This window comes from Salvelinus fontinalis, chromosome 5 (assembly GCF_029448725.1).
Source record: "Salvelinus fontinalis isolate EN_2023a chromosome 5, ASM2944872v1, whole genome shotgun sequence".
Taxonomy (NCBI): domain Eukaryota; kingdom Metazoa; phylum Chordata; class Actinopteri; order Salmoniformes; family Salmonidae; genus Salvelinus; species Salvelinus fontinalis.
In genome coordinates, this window is record NC_074669.1 from 26,503,174 (window position 1) to 26,509,173 (window position 6,000).

Here is a 6,000-nt window from a genome sequence, read left to right on the forward strand (position 1 = left end):
GCGCACCAGCACAAAGTTTAGGGGAGGGTCTGGGTGGGCATCTGACCACGGTGGTGGCTCAGGCTCTGGGCGAGGTCCCCACCCCACCATAGTCAATCCCAGCTTACATCTCCCCCTTAGAATGACCACCCTCTTTCTCCACCCACCTAATATAAGGGGCAACACCAAGACAAGGTAGCTCAGGACAGCGAGGTAGGTCGAGATAGAGAGGTAGCTCAGAATAGAGAGGTAGCTCAGAATAGAGGTAGCTCAGAATAGAGAGGTAGCTTAGGATAAAGAGATAGCTCAGGATAGAGGGGCAACTCCGGACTGAAAGGCAGCTCCGGACAGAGAGACAGCTCTGGACTGAGGGGCAGTTCTGGATTACTGGCAGCTCCGGGCTGGCTGACGGCTCTGGACGCTCATGGCTGGCTGACGGCTCTGGACGCTCATGGCTGTAGGGCAGCTCATGACTGGAGGGCAGCTCATGACTGGAGGGCAGCTCATGACTGGAGGGCAGCTCATGACTGGAGGGCAACTCATGACTGGAGGGCAGCACATGACTGTCTGACGGCTCTGGCAGATCCTGTCTGGTTGGCGGCTCTGGCAGATCCTGTCTGGTTGGCGGCTCTGGCAGATCCTGTCTGGTTGGCGGCTCTGGCAGATCCTGTCTGGTTGGCGGCTCTGGCAGATCCTGACTGACGACTGGCTCTAGCGGCTCCTGACTGACTATCGGCTCTGACGGCTCGGGACAGACGGGCGGCTCTAATGGCTCGGGACAGACGGACGGCTCAGATGGCGCTGGGGAGACGGATGGCTCAGATGGCGCTGGGGAGACGGATGGCTCAGATGGCGCTGGGGAGACGGATGGCTCAGATGGCGCTGGGGAGACGGATGGCTCAGATGGCGCTGGGGAGACGGATGGCTCAGATGGCGCTGGGGAGACGGATGGCTCAGATGGCGCTGGGGAGACGGATGGCTCAGATGGCGCTGGGGAGACGGATGGCTCAGATGGCGCTGGGGAGACGGATGGCTCAGATGGCGCTGGGGAGACGGATGGCTCAGATGGCGCTGGGGAGACGGATGGCTCAGATGGCGCTGCGGAGACGGATGGCTCAGACTGATCCTGTCTAGCGGAAGGCTTTGGCTGCTCCTGTCTGGTGGAAGGCTCTAGCGGCTCCTGTCTGGCGGAAGGCTCTAGCGGCTCCAGTCTGGCGGAAGGCTCTGTAGGCTCATGGCAGACGGGCGGCTTGCAGGCTCATGGCAGACGGGCGGCTTTGAAGGCTCAATACAGACGAGTAGTTCATGCGGCGCTTGGCAGACGGACAGTTCAGGCTCCGTTGGGCAGACTGCAGACTCTGGCCGGCTGAGACGCACTGTAGGCCTGGTGCGTGGTGCCGGAACTGGAGGCACCGGGCTAAAGACACGCACCTTCAGGCTAGTGCGGGAAGCAGCAACAGGGCACACTGGACTCTCAAGGCGTACTATAGGCATGGTGCGTGGTAACGGCACCGGTGGTACCGGGCTGAGGGCACGCACATCAGGGCGAGTACGGGGAGAAGGAACAGTGCGTACAGGACTCTGGAGACGCACAGGTGGCTTAGTGCATGGTGCCGGAACTGGAGGCACTGGGCTGGAGACACGCACCATAGGGAGAGTGCGTGGAGGAGGAACAGGGCTCTGGAGACGCACTGGAAGCCTGGTGCGTGGTGTAGGCACTGATGGTACTGGGCTGGGGCGGGAAGGTGGCGCCGGATATATCGGACCGTGCAGGCGTACTGGCTCTCTTGAGCATTGAGCCTGCCCAACCTTATCTGGTTGAATGCTCCCCGTCCAGTGCGGGAGGTGGAATAACCCGCACCGGGCTATGTAGGCGAACCGGGGACACCATGCGTAAGGCTGGTGCCATGTAAGCCGGCCCGAGGAGACGTACTGGTGGCCAGATATGTAGGGCCGGCTTCATGACATCCTGCTCAATACTCAATCTAGCCCGGCCGATATGTGGAGCTGGAATGTACCAAACCGGGCTATGCACACGTACAGGAGACACCATGCGCTCTACTGCGTAACACTGTGTCTGCCCGTACTCTCGCTCTCCACGGTAAGTACAGGGAGTGGGCGCAGGTCTCCTACCTGACTTCGCCACTCTCCCTTTTAGCCCCCCCCAAGAAATTTTTGGGGTTTACTCACAGGCTTCCAGCCACGTCTCCTTGCTGCCTCCTCATACCACCGCTCCTGGGCTGTAGCTACCTCCCTCTCTTCCTGAGAGCGGCGATTCTCTCCTGCCTTAGCCCAGGGTCCTTCTCCATTCAAGATCTGTTCCCATGTCCACGAGTCCTGTTTTTTTTGTTGCGCTCTCCCCCGTCGCTTGGTCCTATGTTGGTGGGTGATTCTGTAACGGGTGTCTTAATCCTCCTCCTCAGATGAGGAGAGAAGGATCGGAGGACCAAAACACAGCGGGTGTTGAATACATAATGATTTATTAGACACGACGAAACAATGACACGAACTATACTTGAATAAACTACAAAATAACAAAAACGAATGTGTAGACAGACCTGAACAATACGAACTTACATAAAACACGAAGAACGCACGAACAGGGAAAATAGACTACACAAAAGAACGATGTACAAAACAAACCGAAAACAGTCCCGTGTGGTGCGCAGACACAGACATGGAAGACAATCACCCACAAACAAACAGTGTGAACACACCTACCTTAATATGACTCTCAATCAGAGGAAATGAAAAACATCTGCCTCTAATTGAGAGCCATATCAGGTCACCCAAAACCAACATAGAAACAGAAAACATAGACTGCCCACCCACACTCACGTCCTGACCAACTAACACATACAAAACTAACAGAAACCAGGTCAGGAACGTGACATTTCTAGTCTCTCTGCCTTTAATGAAGAAACTGTCTGAGAAATGTGTGACTGTGAAGACAGAACTCTGCAGGGGAGTGTAAGAGATAAGAGATTAGTCAGACATTCCACTATAAATCAACTTGGACATTTACTGCTAAGCTTTTAGATAGCTACATAAACAAGAGTTTTAGTGTTGATTAGGCATGGTTTTGGTCTCATGAGTAGAAGATAATGACATGGAGAGTGACATCATTAGGGCTGGACTTCGGGTTTAATAAAATAACTTGGGACCTTTTCTTTTATGCAGAATTTACTTGGAAACATGCGTATGTTCCTGTTGTCAACTTCTGTCTGCAATTGCATGAATAAAGATTTTTGAATTATTTAATTAAAGATATTGTCAGAATGCTAATTTCACCAATGAGCCAATGATTGACAACGAACAAGGAAACAAACCCCAAAACCTGTTCAACCTCTCTTTCGTTTCGTCTGAGACCCCCAAAGATTGGAAAGCTGCTGCGGTCATCCCCCTCTTCAGAGGGGGAGATACTCTAGACCACAGGTGTCAAACTCATTCCACGGGGGGCCGAGTGTCTGCGGGTTTTCGCTCCTCCCTTGCAGGGGCGAAAATCTGATATCAACCTTGGAGGGGACAATTACATGAAATTTTCTCAGGAGCAATTCCTGAGGGGGACACCAAAAGTAGTGCTGTAACACATAGACTATGTTGTAATATGTTAAATGTATATTGAGGGACCATAATCACTACTACTGGATAATTGTTAGGTACAGTAGTTAACTGAAGGGTTGTCCCAACTTGTTTAAATCATTATAATACTACTAATAATAATAGTTATAGCAATGTTCCTTATCAGTGCAGTGTTCCTCTCTCTTGAAACGTTTGCAAGAGTTTGCGGTTCTATAAATTGTGGGTGTGGCTGATATGGTTTTGTGTCATCACTGAGGTAACTGGACGATGCTGTGCCACTGTCCCCTATACTGGTGCTGCTGGCAACAAGGGTGACACCTGGTCCTGCCGTGGCTGTGACACTGTCCTCAAGTCTCTCTCCTTGGCTCTTTCCCTTTCACCACCCTCACTGACTCACAGTCTGTCTCCTAGAAAAGAAATAAGGTGTTTGCTGTACTCCTAACTACCGGTACCCAAAACTACACAATTAATCACAACAGCAATACCATTGCCTTAAACAAATCTTGGTTCAGTCACCAGTTTAAATTGAGAGTGGGGGTATTCATGGCATTTTCCAATTATGTCCCTATTTTACAAATCAAAAAAATTGAGAACCTTTCATAATGTTGCCAAACAAAGACTCAACAAACTTACCTGAGACTCCCTGTCTCTGCCAGTCTGTCCCTGCATATCTGTCCCCAGCTCTGCTGTCTGTGTGCCATCTGTTGCCTGCTCTGCCTAATGACATCATTGTGAAATATTTCCATTAGCATTTCACTTCTTTCTTATGAACATTTTATCAACTGGTCTTTGAGATATTAGGCTACTAGAGTTCTTACTTTGCGTTTTGGTGTACTGAAAAATACTCTGATGTCCGTCTTTTTACTTTTTTCTGACATTTTTCTACCTGGCTGGCTGGCTGACCGGTCTAGCTGCACACACACATTTACACAACACATGCTGCAACGTTTTGAAATTTTAACATAGTTTGTTTCATATTGGCAGGCTTCCAACAATAGCTGAATTTGCAAAGCAATGTTTTGATAAACAGAGTATTTCTGTTAACATCCTTGCCACTCCCCTTACTGATCATAGAGCTATTTATATTGACATGAAACTTTATCACTGATAATGGCTCCTACTGGAAGCTTAATAGCTCTATATAAAACATGAGTTGGTCAAGATGGAGATAAACAATTTAATTACACACTTTTGGAACAAAGCTATAAATGACAATTCATACAGTAATAACTGGGAGCTTTTTAAATATGAGGTTGGAAAATATTTAAGAAGATATGGGAGTATTCTTGCCAAGACAAGGAAAGCTGAAGAAGAAAGTGTAATTACAAAGATCACCTCTCTTGTTCAAAAGTCTCTTGAAAATCTGTCAGAGGAGGACAAATCTGTTCTGTTTGAGCTACAAAACAAGTTGGATGATATGTATAAACTGAAAGCAGAGGGAGCCTTTGTCAGATCTAGGAAGAAGTGGCTAGAGGAGGGTGAACAAAATGTATCTTATTTTTTCAGGTTGGAAAAATTCCACTCTAAAAATACAATTCAACAATTAAATATTAATGGTCTCATCACAAAAGATCCCAAATTAATCTCTAACTTTAGTTGCAATTTATACAGAAATGTATATAGTTCTAAGTATTGTGAGTTTTCTTTGACTCTCTGGGGGGGAGGCTGAGAGGGAACAATGTGATGACCCTATTATAGTTGAAGAGACATGTATTCTATTGAACACCTTAAAAATAAGTCTCCTGGGACTGATGGTATGTCTGCTGAGTTTTACAAAACTTTTTCTCAACAGTTGGCCTCATTTGTTAGAGGTCTTTTCTGAAAGCATTGTAAATAATGCTCTCCCTCCCAGTTTGATTCAAGGTCTGATCACATTAATACCTAAGCCCAAGAAAGACTTGCTTCCACTTGATAATTGGCGTCCAATCTGTCTGCTCAATAATGACTACAAAATATTTACCTCTATATTTGCAAAAAGAACGAAGGCAATATTGGACTCAATTATAGAAGAGACCCAATCTGGCATCATGAGGAATAGACATATATCTAATAATATCCGACTGGTGTTCACTATTCTGATTTAATCTTCGAAGATAGTTTAATTGTCTTCTTAGACTTTTATAAAGCCTTCGATACAGTGGAACATGAGTTTCTATTTCTCTCCCTTGAATAATTTGGTTTTGGGGAATTATTTTGTAGTACTATTAAAACTCTTTATATGAATGGGAACAGTTCAATTAAATTAAAGCATGGCACTTCTCCTAGATTTGATTTGAAATGAGGAATTAGGCAAGGTTGCCCAATTTCTCCTTACCTCTTCCTGCTTGCAACCCAACTTCTTACAAGTTCTGTTAAATCCAGTGATATAAAAGGGATTTCTATTGCTGACAGAGATATTATCATAAGTCAACTTGCAGATGACACAACCCTCTTTTTGAA